The sequence below is a fragment of the Lates calcarifer genome, linkage group LG6, assembly GCF_001640805.2.
Source record: "Lates calcarifer isolate ASB-BC8 linkage group LG6, TLL_Latcal_v3, whole genome shotgun sequence".
NCBI classification, from domain to species: Eukaryota; Metazoa; Chordata; class Actinopteri; family Centropomidae; genus Lates; species Lates calcarifer.
Genome location: NC_066838.1, coordinates 13,109,639 through 13,126,690, shown reverse-complemented (window position 1 = coordinate 13,126,690; position 17,052 = coordinate 13,109,639). Strand labels below are relative to the sequence as shown.

The following is a 17,052-nucleotide window of genomic DNA, read 5'->3' as shown; positions in this document are numbered from 1 at the left end:
TCTCTATTTACACAAGGTATGCACACACACACGCATAAACATAAACTCACCCTACACTGCTACACATTTGCCTGTGGGCATCATTTGGTTCATTAGCAGCAGCATCAGTCAGGTTCTGTGCCTGCAGCACAAAGCGCGCTAATTACAGACACACCCTTGGTGTCATGCAGAAGATATAAGACGTGATGCATGCAAGGTTGGTTGTTATGCACCATGCATGATGAACACATACAGCTTATGAAGATACTTTTTTTTTTTTGGTTTAGTATACATACAGTGGATAGTTAATGGTGTTAGCTTGTGTAAAGAGGGGGCAATCATGACATTATGAAATTATGTGGAAGAGCTATTAGGATTGACCTTCTCGCTCTCCCCTCCCTGCTTCCTTTTACATCTCCTGTTCCATCCTACAGTCCCTGCTCTCTCTCTCTTTATCTCTCACAGTCAGCTGCTCCCCTTTTCTCCTGCTCCTCTAACAGCCTCGCTTGTGTTTCTTCTTATTTTCATGTGCATTTTTGACCTTCGCCACCTCTTCTCTTTCTCTACCTTTGTGATGACATACGCTGTTTGGAAACTGAAGCTCAGTGGAGATCCTTCAATAAGCAAATGTTTGAATGCAGCCATTCATCTCCTTAGAGCGAAAAATTAGAGGGAGATCAGACGGTGAAGAGGAGATTTTTATGTGTGTGTGCCAGTAAAGCCTTTGGGGATCAAACTGGAGCCAGACAGGCCAGTAAAAAGAAGCTGACATCAGTATAGTATCTGTCAGAGTTAGCCCTGAAACCAAATGCAGCAGCTTAACACTGCTGGAGACGACAAACCAGCTACAACAACACAAACAGTATGTAACAGCACCAGAGGGACATCAGCCAGTGAAGCAGACGCTGGAATATTCATACCATGCCATATATGTAAAAGCACAGAACATAAGCATTTACATGACTTAATGGGTAATTTTCCATACAGGTCACATTGTTATTCAAGTTACCCATGCATAAAAACAGTGTAAAGCAGCAGAAGAGACAGCTGTCTGAGTCTGAGGTTATCTGATGAGCGTCAGGTGTGAATGGGAGCATATGTGTGCATTTGTGTGTGTGTCTGGATTGCATCAAGTGAGGAAGGAGGTGGGGGGCACTGTGTTGCTGCAGGTAGAGATGTCTGAGGCGGGGTTATGCAGTCAGTCATTCACCAGACAGAGGAGGAGGAGAACGAGGGAATGGTCCCTTGGGTCTGGTGATAAGTGGCCCATATAGTGATGGAGGACACAGCTGCCAGCGACTCGCGTGACACACAAGGACACGTGGCCGCCTCCGCAGGGAAAATCAACACGCCACACCCCGAGGAGAGGGCGGGCTTGTATTCTTGACCTACGACCCCCGTCACAACAGGTTAGACATTTGAGAAACTTATGTGTCAGAAACAAGAGCGTTCTTTAAAAGTAGAAGTCGTAACAAAACGATCAAATCTTCCTACTTTGAAATTCTGATGTCTTCGTTTTGCAGAGAAATCTTTCTGTCTCTTTTTTTCCAGGTTCTTAACCGCAGGTACATTTTCATATTTCAAAAAAGTAATTTTTGCCCCTAAACTTCCCTGCAGACAGCTTATTGCTAAGATTTAGACTTTGCCAGAAACATTTGTCAAGGTCTCCTTAGGTTGGATGTAATCCTGTCCTTTCCACCACTTCAGGGAAATGAGCTATTGGCAGGACAAGGTCACACATAGTGCTTTGCTAACACATTTGCATGGAAGGGCCCCAGTGACTCAACGACTGTGGGAAAGTGGCTGGATTTTTTTTTTTTTTTCTAGCCTGATACTAGGTTTGTGGAGACAAAAACACTGAGTCACACATGAAATTACAAAAAGTACATGGCCGAAAACTTATTTCATGCAACCATGCACATACAGTACAAGCACACACCGTTTCATTTATCACAGCAATGCAAAAGAGAGATATATAAACAATTGCAAATGTTCAGCAACAAAAACAAACTAAAATAGCCCGAGCATAACCAACCAGATGTCACGAGTTAACTGACTACAGTAGTAGCAAAAGAGCGCATGGGACCTGGTGATTCACATCTTCAGGATTTTTAACCAGCTCAGACAACAGTTTCTTGGCAACCCCATTAACTTTGTTAAAAGTTGCAAAAGCAGCACTTCCCCTTAAGTGTTCCTCATCTAATCAAATACAAGGTCTTCTGGGGATGAGGCAGGAGATGTCTATGGAGTAGAAACAGAGCGGGAAAGAGAGGGTGGTGATAGTGTGTGTATGGATGAGCAGGAACGAGAGAAGGATCGAGGAGAAAATAACAGATATTGTAACTCTTTTTAAACAGTCCAGTCTCCTGTGTCGAGACAGAAATCTTTAAAATTACCACGGCCCCTTAAACTGTAGAATAATCTATCTAACCTAACTCCACCTAACTGCACTCTATCTTCTGCTGGGACACGACTAAAAACACATTTTAATATAAGTGGTAACATTCTGAGTGAGCAATGTTATTGATTTGCTTGTTGTCCAATATGGAAATCTTTTTATTTTCTTCCTGCTGTGTGTGCACTTTGCTGTATTTTTCTTTTATGCCTCACACTCTCTCCCCGCAGCCAAATAAACAAGTCAGTCTTTTAGATTTACTGCATCTGTGTGAATTTAAAATATTTTCAAGTGCGACCTGCTAAACTTCTGATGTCAGTTTGTGTGATTCACATCAAGGTGAATTAATGTTGAAGGCAAAACTCTGCATTGTCATGTTAGTAAATTGCTATTCTCTATAAGCATGCTCCCTACTAACACATCACAGTGGTGATTCATATTCAGTTCATTTAAACCTTGATATCTGCTGCTATGTGCTGCTAAACATGCTAGAAATCCTATGATGCAAGATGGTGAAGGACAAGTTTTACATTTCTTTCAGCAATAACTGCAGTTTGTAGATGTGCTCTTAACTGCAGTTTCATTCCGCATAAGTTTTATTTTCAAAAAAATCGATACACAAATACTGATTATTATTATATAAGTGTGTTCACTGGCTCGGAAAACCATGCCCCGCTGGTGCTGTTGCTCAACTCTTCATCAGCTTTGTTTCTGCCTCTTATCTCTCTGTATCATCAGCACACACAGGAAAACAGCAAAGCTCAGATATGTGAAGACCCACACACACACACACACGCACACACAGTCGCTAAAACCTGCACACGCATCCACAGACACATGCACGCAGCAGGAGACTGAAGGTTGGCTTGGGTAATTGTCTGGGAAGACAAGTCAGTTTAAGGAGATTTGCCTGCCATTCAAATAGGGCTGATGGAGGATAAAAGGCAGCAGAGAGACATGGGAAACAGAGTTTGCATGGTGATATGGCTACTGGGCTTCATACATGAGTGTATGTGTACATCCACCACCTGTGTGTGCGTTTGTGTGAAGAGGTGTGAGAGCGTATTCACTTAGGATATCAGTATTGTTATGCATGACTCATTCTGTTTGTTGTAGTATGTGTCAATGCATGTCCGTGCGTGTATCTTTGTGTGCGTGTGCGTGTGTGTGTGTGTTTGTGCAACGTCTAAGGCTAGGTGTCAATACCCCTGGCTCACTTTCCTTTTCTCACCCCGCTATCACCATGACAACCTCCTGACTCCAGCTCAGCTGCACATAGCAAATATTTCTCTCCCATCCCCCTCCCACATGTTCATCCCCCTCACACCCTCACTCTCTCTCTCTCTCTCTTACTCTCTCTCTCTCTCCACCTTCATCTCGTCTCCTGTGTCTCCATTTCTTACTCTTTCCCCATCTCTTCCCCATCTGCCTTTCTCCAGTTCCCCCCCTTATGTCTACTCGCTACCCATACATGAAAGAGTTCCGTCTTCCTGACTGTCGTCTTCACCAAAAGTCTTTTATTTGCACTCCTCTCTCTCTTTCACTTCTGTTCTCTAGTCTCTGCTCCCTGCTGATTGTCTTTCACTCCTTATTTCAATATGAAACTGCCTCTTTTTCTCTCCTTGAACTCCCTTACCCCATCCCTCCCTCCCCGTCTTCTTCCCCTTCCCTATAGAAAGAAGCTTATAGAGCACGCTTTTCCATCTGTCCTACACTACGTCTTCATTACAGCCACCCAGCCAAGATCATACACAATGCAATTACAGGTAGCATTCTATCAACCTCTGCCATCAACTTTTATAAAGCCTGAGAGAGACCATCCAGTCTGGGGGGAAATTTGCAAGCTGGCACAGCATCGATACAATCCCTCGACCCTAAGTGGCTGACTAACTCCCATCGCATCTGTTATCATTATCATCAGCAAACCATTTCTGCTCTGTAACTAAATCCAATCATGACCAATGGAGTCCACGGCGGAGATCTATTTGAGGCGGAGCGGCTTGTGCTCTCCAACAGAGGAGGGCCGGGCTCCATCAAAGGCTGCAGTGTTATCTGAGGCGCGCAGCCACGTCTCTGCTGCAGACCCTCGTCTCCGCTAAATCCCCCTCCCCACGTCTCTACGCAGCCCCAGCCCCTCCACGCACCAGTGTGTAGTGGTGCAAAGAGATCAAGGACATGACATTTTCCGGAACGCAAAGCAATTTTCAGCTCGGCGCAATATGAAAGAGAGTAAACAGACAACCTGTTCCATCTTGTCTGTGTTTGCATGAGCCTGTGTGTGTGTGTGTGTGTGTGTGTGTGTGCGTGTGTGCGTCATCTCCTGTCAGATATTTAGAGGGAGTGACAAGTATATCTGGCCTTATATTATCTATTCCAGGAGGCAGACAGAGTGAATAAGCAAAAAAAAGAGGTTGCTGTTTCATCTCTTCTCTATTTATATTGTTTTGCAGAGCTTCACTGCTTCTCTCCCTCCTCGCGCCTCTCCTCCTGCATCATCTTTTCACCCCCCCCCCCCCCCAAACACCCCACTTTCCTCTTCCTCCTGGGGTACGGCCCTGTACGCCGAAGCCCCAGCTGTGGCCACAGCTCCACCACACTCTCTCATCTCTCTTTCCCTCCCATTTTGCTTTAGTTATGAGAGATGACAGAAAGGGTTCGGCCCCAATTCCAGTGAGAGAAAAGCCGGAGAGAGGAGAGAGAGAGAGAGAGAGAGAGAGAGAGAGAGAGCAAAACAGATAGAAATAGAGAGAGAGAGAGTGTCCGCAGGGATGCAGAGGAGGCTGTGGTGACCTTTCCCTGCGGATAAGCAACCAGTTGATGAGCTTTTCATAGAGAGTTAGGGCCAACGAGGTCTGACAATCTATACTGTATACACACACACACACACACACACACAAAACAAAACAAAGATGCTTGTGGCAAGCTGCTGATACTCTTGTATATCCTCCCACAGTCAAATATATGAGCAACACACACACACACACACACACACACCTTTTGTGGAGAAAACAGACCAGTGGCAATATTCTGGTACACCAAATAGTGCTATAGTGGCAGATATCTAAATCATTTCCATCCCATGATAGCATGGCTTAAAACCTGCTGATCATGCCGGTTCCTATATAGGACACCAACACAGCACATCAGCAACTCCTGCCAGCTAGTGCTAGCCAAACAACGCAGCTTTTGCATGACAACATTTTTTTAAACACCTCAGAGATCCCTACCCCCCCCCCACCACCACCACCACACCCTTATTCACACTGAAAGGATAAACCAGCTTTTCTGACACTTGTGGAGGCAGACGGGGCCCTGTAGCCAGGCCAAGGAGGGAGGGCTACAGGGCCTGTAACATCACTGTCACTAACATTTACTGTTGGGTTGTCTGTCCTAGCAACCACCACCCCACCCCGCGAACCACAGACCGGTCAAAACAGCGTTCACTACAACGGTCATAAATAAAACACAAACTGTCTGGACCACTGGATGGAGGAGAGGCTGAAGGAGGAATGTAAAGACAGGAGGGGTGGGGGGAGAAAACAAGTCTTACAGGGATGTATAAAGATGGATGATATATGGCACTCACTCAGAATGAAGTCATCCCAGCGTTGAACACATGCTGATTTAATCTTGCCAGTTCCGTCTGAAGGCAGTTCTACTATTTGTGTTTGGGGCTGTGTTCCTCTTATTTAATTAGTGTCATAGAGTCAGTCTGTACACAGTTTTGAGAAGATGCAGGTGAGCAGCCATGTGTGTGTGTCAGAAAGTGTACGTGTGTGTGGTTGGCAGGTGCGCGTCTCCCTCCTCCGGCACACACTTGACATTTTACTCGCAACAGGATCTCTGTCCTTTACCCTCCCATCAGTCCCTGCTCCCCGTTTCTTTCTCTCTTTGTCTTCCCACATTGTCCTCCCACCTTAACCTCTGCGCTCTCACACTTCCTGTTCGTCACCCTGAGCGGGATCACACTTTAGTGGTACAATCAACATTATTAAAAGGTTACTGATAATTAATGTCCTTTCTTTCTTCCCCTCTTTCTCCACTTTCTCTCCCTCCTCACCTGCCCCACCCAACCATGTAAGGCCTGGAGGATAAAGTCTTTGCTTATGTGTATAATTACCTCGTTAAGCTCGTTACCAATATCCGGGCCCTCTGTCTATTCTCCCTGGCTTTTCTCTTTATCTCTGTGTGGTTTGTATTCTGTTCTTTGTCTCTCCTCTTTTCATCTCCCTGCTTCTCGTCGATGTGACATCTGCACCCCTAAATAAATCTATTTTTCCTTCTTGGTGCTCCTGTGTTTCCTCTCGGGGATTGTGTCTTTTATCTTTTTGCTCGTATTAACAAGAAGCCTCATCCCATGTCTCCTTATCGCTTCCTGCTATATCAGTCAGGCTTCTCCTCAGCACAGATTTCAACAAATGATCATGATTCGCAGAAATCTCTAACACGAAAGCGCGCCCCTGCAAGTTTGGCCACAAAAACACATTTGCTCAATTCCTCCCCGCTGTGCAACAGAGCATGATGGCTGATGTAAACAGACAGTTTTATAGCTAAATATAGAGTCTCATTATTGCAGCTTGGGCCCTGTGCGAGGCTCTCTGTAGCGCCATGCCCAATTACCCCTGATCAATGCAGGGAGCAAACTCAAACAACTCCAACACCAACCTGATTTAAAAACACACACAATTCTACATTCACAAGAGGCTAACAAGAGCAGATCCACAGACAACATCCTCTTCAGGTAACAGTGTGTGGAGCGTGTAGCAGGCCAGCTTGGCCTAATTTACTCTGGCTATGAGCAGATCAGGATGGATGATGATGAGAGAGATGTAGGTCAGAAATGGTAAAGAAAACAACAGAACAGGCTGTATAAACTTTTCACTGTGTAAAGTATCTGTGACTTGCAACTCATTAACAAGTTGCCCCGATAGATATAATGAGATAGGGGACATCCCACAATACACTAAGCAGAAGGCTCGCAGGATGGATCACCAAACTAAAACGTGTTTGTTTGTTTTGTTTTTTTTTCAATCCAAAAATGATGAACAAGTGCAAAAGAGAGCACAGACTGTGTGACAAAACAGGTTAAATACACTATTTGCAATGCAAATAATGATGATTATCATTATTTTGAAGAGGAATCTACAGGCAAAAATAATGTTGACGCATAGTTTATTAGCATTGGGTGAAAACTCACACTTTTTGGCTATTTTAATATTTTATCACCAACTGAGGGCCTCTACACTCCTGCATGAGAAAATGTTGGTTCCCATCAATTTCTACTGTCACTCTCAATACAGGCTACAATACCCTAAAGAAAAAAATAAAACTGACAAAGAGAGATACACAGCTGCCTTTATTAGTCTATAAATAATAATAATAAGCTTTATTTTTATAGCACTTCTCTAAACAAAGTTACAAAGTGCTTCACAAAAAGATAAAACAACCAAACAAATAAATAAAATTAAATTAATTTAAAAATCTGACAGATGATGATACTTTTTTAAAAGTATCTTTTAAGAAGAAATTTAAAAGCAGTAATAGATCTAGTAAACCTAATGTCAGCATTTAAGTCATCCCAGAGTTTGGGGCCAGCTGGTGCCCAGGCTGATATGGGATTAATAGATCCTTGATATACTTAGGGGCAAGACTGTGTAAAGCCTAGAACGTCAACATTCAAAGTCAAAATTTTAAGGTCAATGTGAAAATGAACAGGAAGCCGATGCAGGGAGGCCAGAATTGAAGTTATGTGATCTTGTTTTCTTGAACTGGCAACAGAGGGAAGCCTGAGTAATACCTGAGGGCTTTACTTAAGTCTAGACAGGAAAAAATAAAGCATGGATGACTCTCTATAAAACCCGAAAAGATAAGAAGGATCTAATTTTTGAAATTAACTTAAGCTGAAAGAAACAGGACTGAACAACCCTCTTAAGTTGGTCATCAAAGCAAAGGCCAGAATCAAATAAAATTTCTTGCAGTTGCCTTAATGTTATTTGATTCAATTGAATGGTAATATTATATATATATATATATATATATATATATATATATATATATATATATATATATATATATATATATATATATATATATATATTATAAGTAATTAGATATGTATTAAAAATGTCCTCTTATGTACTCTGAAAGACAAGGTTACCCACTCAGAAGGGAAAGAAGCAAGTGAACACGACTGTCGTTACACATGAAAACAAACTTAAAGAGAGCCCTTCTCTAAATCTCATCTGTCTCCACTGACATTTCTTTACTCCTTGACATTTTCTCTTTCTTTCTCTGTACTTGAATCCCTCTCCTACTGCTCATAATCAATTTGCCTCCTCTGTAGCTCTTTTCTTACAATCCTGCGTCTTTGTCTGCATGCCTCTTGTCTGACATTACCCTGTTTTAACCTTGCATGCCCCTCATCTGCTCTCCTCCAGCTAGAGCCTGTATGCATGTGGTGGGTGTAGTGTGTAATAGGATGGCACAGTAGGTGAGATTAAATTAGGCCAGTGTATGGGGATTACAACCCACTCAAAACCTGATCCCCTCCCACCCTCTGAAATCCAACCCTAATGAATATATCATGGCTGACACAGCAGATAAAGCGCCTCCAAGAAACTACAATCACAACATCGCCGAGACATAGAGAGGAGACAAACACAGAAAGCCTGGTTACTTACATCACCTACAGTACTTGAGGATGCTGTGTCAGTTCAAGTGTGTTTGGAAGCTCGTGTTTCATGCCCCATCTATTTCAGTTATGGTTAATTCAAATGACGTGTGGGTATAGAACAGGGAAGAGTCAAGTGAAACAAAAACAATATCAATACACTTAAATAAAAAACAAATAAATAAATAAATAAGCCTTTAGATGGATTCAGAACAGTATCAGCCAACACTGTGTTTCACATGTGAGGAAATGATGTGTGCCACTCTGTCAATATCAAGGAGCCACCTTCAATTCAGCACAATGCCTCTAAAAAACACAGCTTATGTCTTTTCTAACTGTGTGTCTCAGCTCCCAACACTACTTCCCATCTTTTCAGAGCAAATTGTGGACTTAATTAATCTACAGCTGAAGAACAAAGTTCCCAGTCTGAATTTTCAAAGTTCCAGGGAACATCATTTGATTGTTGGAATCCAATCCAGGCTTTCAGGGAGGAAAGAGAAACATGTCAACTACTTGACTGTGATAATGTTTTAGTGCCAGAATGTAAATGTCTTTTAGGATAACTTCCTTGGCTTGCTGCTTCTATACAAAACATTCAGTAATGACTGCCAAATAACTACCTGTGCAACAGATGCACCTGTAAGTATGACTGGTGACCAAATACAGCCATTCTAGTGACGGCCCAATGTCTGTCAGAATAAACAACATTTTTTGTTTTTACTAAGTTTAAGTCTTGCCAACAGAAAATATCTGGGTTAGGATGAAAGTCACGCCAAGGACATGGAGAAGCACAGTCGAGGGGGAAACTGACAAGAAAAACAGATCAAGAATGAATTCCAACAGTATTGAAAAAGCCTGTCAAAAGCTTAGCAGAGCAGTATGATGTAACTTAAAGCAAAGAAAAAGCTCTGAAGTAGCCTACCATACCCCCAAAGTTTCATTAAAAATGCAGCTGGCCTCTCAGCAACAAATCAATAAATTAGTAAACCAAATGCTGTCATGTCGCCTTAATAAACAGCCTGTGCAGTGTAATCAAAACCAGAATGGTACAACGACAGATTAATTCCCAAAAGTATCACAGCATGATCAGTGGTGTCTGAGATATTGTCAATATTGCCAAATTGGCATATTAGCTTATATCACATGGAGTTAAATTTGCTACTGTGGAAACTGCAAAAACAACCAGAGACAGCACGATAAATGTTAAATGGCTCTGATGATGTTAACTCACATTTAGCTACATCTGTAGTCGTACCAGTGTCTATTGCTTTTTCCATAGCAAAAGATGCTAGAAAAAAAAATCAACAATACTCAGAAAGGATCATTTGGTTCATAGCCAGCTAACAAGCTATGCTAGACCAGGCTACGCTATCTCCTTACATAATATTAAACACATGATGTAAATTTGTAATATATAATAATATATAATTTTGTGCAATAGACAATCGCTATATTTATGTCAGGTTTACTAGCATTAGTTATTGGATATTTGATTAAGAGTAGCTACTGTATTCTAAACCATTTACCTAGCCAGCAGCTTTTTGTTATACAAAGCAAGTGGAGGCTCTTTTAAATTGTACTACCACTAATTATAATAATGAAAATTATGATATATATGTGTCGCCTCACAGCTCTGGGTTCGAGCCCTGGTTCAGCTGGGGCTTTTCTGTGTAGAGTTTGCTTGTTCTCCCTGTGCCTGCGTGTGTTCTCGCTGGGTTCTCTGGCTTCCCCCCACAGTCCAAAGACATGCATGTTAAGTTAATTGGTGACTCTAAATTGCCCGTGGGTGTGATTGGTTGTTTGTCTATATGTGTTGGCCCTGCAATGGACTGCCGGTCTGTCCAGAGTGTGCCCTGCCTCTCGCTCAATGTTGGCTGGGATAGGCTCCAGCCCTTACTTGACCCTTAACAGATAAGCAGTATATATAATGAATGAATGAATGTTTCCTTATAATGTTAAATTAGAGTCTAATACAATTTCCTATGAAATCTTAAGAGACTCTAAGATAACTTACAAATCGTTACAATGATTTTGAAAAAGATGAGAATTAACTCACAGCTTTTTTGACTTACAATGACCAAGGGTTTTATGTTGGGAAGAATGAAAGGCAGAAGAATAAAAGCATTAATAACTTTCTTTGAAGCAGTAAAGGTAATACATAACCTAGTTTCAAAGCTATTTTTACCCAGAGACCATTAAACTTACAGACTTCGTCACTGTATTTCAACAATGCTGCCATCAGACACTATCTTTTACAAATGAAAGGAAATAATCCAACATTGATTTATGAAGGTTACAATAAATTCATTCATGAGGCATCTCATACTGGCCTGTATTGACGGTGACTCATGCACGCAGACGAATGCACAGAGACGCATCTTTGACGGTCAACACAGCGCTTCATAGAGACAGATACATGTAGTTGGGAAACACACTGGACAGAAGGTCAATTTAGTCCATTTATATTCACTGATGTGGACAATAAAGCTTCTTTGATAGAGCGGACTGTGGCCCAGAAGGAGTGACAGTAAGGGGAATTCCCTGTGTTGCTGAGACAAAGAGATTATTTTGCCAGACAGAAAAAAAGATGAGGACAGCATCAGGGAGGCAAAGAGAAGGTCAGACATGGAGTTTTGTATCTCCCCTAATTCATATTCAATCCTATGTGAAGCTTTATTGCTTTGCTGCTTTTCTGTCTGTTTTTTTTTAATTTTATTTTAAACAAAGTGCACTTAAAATTTGTATCATAATTGTAAGAAAAAATGTGTACTTTACATATATTATTTTAATTTCCTAGTTTTACGATATTCTTCAAGAACATCTGGGGCCTCCAGTTTCTTTATTGGTTTGGCAGTAATTAATTTCTCCCCTGGTTTCGAATAATATCCACTATGGGAGATCCAGCTGTGTAATTTTAACCAGCAATATTATATTTGTTACCCTGGGGAATTCTGCAATTTCTCCACTCTCATACCATCACTTCTCAAAGCTGTAATAAGGTAATTCACTCTGCCAAACTAAATTCATTTCCATACATGACGCCTCTATTTGTGCCCTAGTCTCCATCACAGGTTCAATTGTATAACAGGGTTGGATTTATGAGCCTTTGTCTGAGAGCCCCTTTCTGGGAAGGCTAATAGGAGCCTCAGTCATTATTTTGATTAAGACCCCGATGTTGGCTTCTCTGTCCACCACTGCATGAATACTGATAGGACAAGTGAAAGTGAAAGAACTGCATGGCAGGAAGAGTAGGGAAGAGAAAGAGCGACAGAGGCAGTAGAGGAAAATGGATAACCAAGGTTGAAAGGTTTGTTCTCGCTGTCTAAGAAGAGAGAACAGGACTCCTAAGTGATGACTGGAACAAGGTAAGAGAGAAATTGCCATGACAATCCTCTTCCACTTTGTCTCATCTTCCGTCACAGCCTTTATCTTTCCACCATCTACATACCACCCTGCTGCCTTTGAAATCAATCCTTTCCATCTTTAAGTTTTCCTCCCTGCCTATTTCATCTCACCTCTGCAAATTTCATTCTCCCCCTTTTGCTGGCCTCTTTCCCTCCTCCTCAATTCTCTATAATCATTTACCAGCGGCTGGTCTGTCAATCCATCTGACCCTTAGCTCCTTAAATCACCACAATGTATTCTCCACCAAACCCTGACAGCATGTCTACACGATCCCCCCACTTGACACCCAGTGGGCTGACTCCCATCTGCACAGCCTAAATCAAACAGCCTCCAAGCTGCAACCAGGGAGGGTGGAGGGGGTGGAGTGGGGGGACTCGCTCTTCATCTTGACAGCATCCTGAAGGTGCACACACAAACCGCGCAAGCACACGTGCAAGGCATCCAAAAGACGCACGCACGCACGCACACTGGAAGACTCAACTCAAGGGAGTTCACTCACAAGCCTTTGAATCTGCGCTTGTGTGTTTGTGTAACTTTACAACTATTATTCTCAAAGGAGGATAAAAAGAGAAAGCAGAGATGAAACAGTCGTTGTTGACACTTCAGTCTAAGACACAGTTTTCTCTCTTAACCCTTGTTTTACCCCGTCTCTGCTTTAATGGCTGAATCCCCAGAAAGAGCAGTGTGCGGTCTTTGATCAATGGGCAGACGCTTAAGTAATCAGGCCAAGGAGGCAACATTAGAGAATCTATAATTTGGCGCAGTGCAACAGGATCTCTGCAGTGTGTATTCACGGGGCATTTGTTTTGCATGTGTTGCAGAAGTTGTGCCTGTACAGTTGTGTGTTTGTAGATCTTGTGTTTGGTGAGCAGGATGACTGGCAAAGGTGCCCTGAGGCTATAACAGGTGGCTGAGGAGTGAAGGGCCAGCGCAGCACTGCTCTTCCCTGGAGTTGCTCCTAACTGGCAGATTGAGAGCAGATCACTCCTCTCCTCCTACACAACACCAGCTCTCCACTTCAACTGCAGGACTACAGGCATTTGGAAACAAGCCAATCGCTGCCATTATCATTCCATAAAAATTAATTTAGTAAAATCATAAATATCTGACCAAACATTGCAAGGCTTTTCATAATCTCCCTCAATCTTTTAATCTTTTCTTTTCATTCATTCTTTTGCTATAGCCCATCCCTCCTCATGACCTTGCCCTTTTCTGTATCCTAATCTAACCTATCCCTCCTCTGCCTCTCTACTCCTTTCAACGCCTATAGCAGAGATCATGCATTAAAGGATGCAAAGTGCTTTGCCTTTCAAAGGGAAGTCCACCTCTTCTCCTTTATCGTTTTTATGTTGCTTACACCATCCTCCCCTGCCTTTTCCCTCTCTCTTTTCATTGCAGATCTGCGCCTCTCTGTCCCTCTCTCCTCACATAAATCCCTGTTTCCATCCATCTCTTTGATGGAACAGCTCAATTAACCAGCCCGCGTCAGAGGGGAGATTACATTCTGCACCAAACTGTAGCAAGGGTAATCATACACTCCAAGTCTACCCAGCTTCTCTGACAACAACATTGCTGCTATACCAGCAGCTCCCAGCTCCTGTCTAGAGATACAGCTGCCACTGCCATACAAACACAACTGCATTAAATAGTATGATAATGTGACCAGCAGTGGGTCTCTGGAGCATTGCTGCTATGGAGAGGATGCTCTCTCTCACACACACACACACACACACACTCTTCACCCCAACACGCCCTCTCCAGCAGCAGCTGTATGATGATCTATTGTGTGAGTGTGTACAGTGCAGTGTGTTTATGGATGTTGTACAGATGGTAACAAGTCATTGTCAGGCGCAGCGCCTTCCCTCCCCTACAGTCCCTTGACTAGGTTCATTTGGGACAAGCTGCAGGCTACTGAGGCATGGAAGGTGGCGGGGGGGGCAGGTTCACCACACCACCAGCACACACACGTACTCACATGATATGAGCAGATGCACAACCATATGCACAAATCAGAAATATAACCACATGTACAAAGATACATATCTTTGTACACTACATTTTGTGAATGTAGTCATCATCTTTGCGCACGACATGCACACAAAATGTACATACCCACAAAACGCCACAGATATGCACATGAACGACTAACAGACAAAACAAGCTCAGAGCCTTTAGCAGCTGCTTCTGGCAATACAGTTTTCTACATCATTAACACAACTGGTGGGCGGAATATTGTCTGTTTTCTGCCTTTGGGTAGAACAGATGTATAATAGGCAGCAGAGGGTGACAGCAGCCAGTTGTGTGGCATACAGCCAGGTGAGTGCCTCCTTTTCAATGGGCACACCTCCACAGTCTGCTGTGTGCACTGCCCCACCCTTATTTTCACTTCCCCTGATATCTCCGTCCGTGTAAATACCTCTCTCACTCTCTGTCTCCTGTTGATATCAGAATTTTTCGTTCCATTTTTTTTCTCTCCTTCTACCAGCTCTCTTTACATTCCTTCTTCTCTTTCTTTCCTCCAAGGTGCGTAGTTTAAGGTTACCCTGCTCTGTCACAGCCAAGGCAAAACAGACCCACTGCAGCTGCAGGAGATAAGATTGGTAGACTAGAAAATTGTTGTAGTCTGCTCTGCTGTGCTGTTCACCATACATCCTCCACATCAATGAAAACTGTAGCAGCACATTGCAATCATGGGCTGTACTGAACATTAAGCTACTAAGCTATTAGCTGGGGGAGGGGAACGTGGAGAGAAAACGAATATTCATATTAAAGTCGCAAGGCAGAAGGAGAGGCAAGAATTTGCCTGAGTAATTACCCTCAGTTTACAGAAAAATGCACAAGGCAATATGAATTACAAAGCAGCAGATTCACAGTTTTATATATATTTTTAACATTTGGTAGGAAATTGTAAAGAAACGCTGTCGATATATTTTTGCTATAAATGTATAGTGATGCAACAGATTTAAAGAGCAGTTCAGTACACTTAAAAAACATTATTGCATCTAGTTTTCTATATAAACAAACCCCAACTTAAGGTACATCACACTATAAAATAAAGTAAATTTAAGGTGGTGTTACACAGTAATGATGTCTTCAGTGTGGTGATATAACGGTACACAGCACTGCTGTATATTCAATATTAATGTCAGAGGAGACCCTGTTGCATGCAATGCTCTGAATGTTCAATCAGAATGATAAAGAAAAAAAGAGAAACGAAAGAAGAAACATTTTCTCTAAAAGTATTCCGAACCAACAGGTTATCCATAACACCTGGCTTTAATACTCTAAATGTATTTTAATAGATAAAAATAATGAAGCACTACGGAGCAACCATTGAAAGAAAGAAGTGTTTTAACATTTTTCACATTTTTCTAATCATGATTTTCTGAATAAAGTGTGTTGACATAGCTGTAATTTTATAGTTTGCTTAAACATCAACATAACTGATGGCAATAAGATACATTTCCAAAGATAAGACATTTGAATATGAAGCTGCCAAAGTGATTTACATTAACCAGACCGTCATCTTTAACTGCCAGTAGAGGATGAAGCAAAGGTGTGATTCCATAACAAGCCACCTCCACCTAAGAACCTAATTAGTCTGCTCACCGGCTCTCTCCCGCTCTCTTTCTATCTAATGGCAAACTGGTCATTTCGTCACAAAAAGATCCTCTTACCTCCACAGTGATGCACCTTTCCTCTGGCAACTCCTTGTGTCCTTTCCCCCCTCTCCTTCTTATCTACTTGTGCCTTTTCTTCTTCTTCTTCTTCTTCTTCTCTGTGAAATTTATTGTGCCCCTCTCCTCTCTGCTGATGCTGCAGTGATAGAAAAACACACCCTCCTTTGGCCGCTCTCTCTCCACCCTCCCTAACTCTCATTGGCTGCCTGTTAGAGGTGACATCACCCTTCTTCTCTGCCTGCCTCCCTCCGTCCTCCTCTGTTCCCTCCCTCGCTCTCTCTTCACCTCAATCTCTATGGATTCTGGCCATTCCTTTATTGTAGCCCCCCTTCCACCACCACCCTTACCCCCACCCCCTTCTCTCCTCCTTCCTGTCCTCTATCCATTCCCTCTGTCCTCTTCTTCCTCCCTGTATACAGTCTGGATTAGCAGGTCCAGCTGCTCTTATTACTGCGCTTATATTCATCCAAGCATTGCCAAGCATATTAATGTATACTGTACATTAGCATAGAGCACACAACCTATGCCCCTTGAGCACTTCTTCTCCTTTCTCCTCCTGCACCAATTCAGGAGTTAATAGACTACAAAGGTGAAATAATGGGTGTATGAGGTTTTGTGTTAGTACTCTCTATGCTCCACTAGGCTCAACTTTCATAAACTCCTTTAATTTGCTCCACCTCTAAGACATCGACTGAGCTTCAGTTCATTATTGAGTAATCAAAGGCATGACTGGAATGAATGTTGTATAACACTGGTGAATAAAAATGTGCCAGGAATTACTGCCGTCTCTTATCCAAGTCGGGGGGGGGGGGGGGGGTGAGGAGACACACTGATTTCCGGTAATAAAGGCCTGGGTGATCCAGGGATTGTCTGGCAGTGTTTGTTGCTGTTGACAAGATAATACCATTGTTAAATGTTAAATG

At 42.5% G+C, this 17,052-nt stretch overlaps 1 protein-coding gene across 3 annotated transcripts in view; it reads right to left on the bottom strand.

The window, feature by feature from the left end:
* l1cama (L1 cell adhesion molecule, paralog a) overlaps positions 1-16,424 on the bottom strand; it is a 40,564-nt gene extending 24,140 nt beyond the window's left edge. For all 3 annotated transcript variants that reach the window (XM_018665871.2, XM_018665872.2, XM_018665873.2), the window contains exon 1: positions 16,127-16,424. The gene's annotated coding sequence lies outside the window, so the exon portion shown is untranslated. The remainder of the gene's footprint in view (positions 1-16,126) is intronic.
* Between the last annotated feature and the right edge of the window lie 628 nt (positions 16,425-17,052).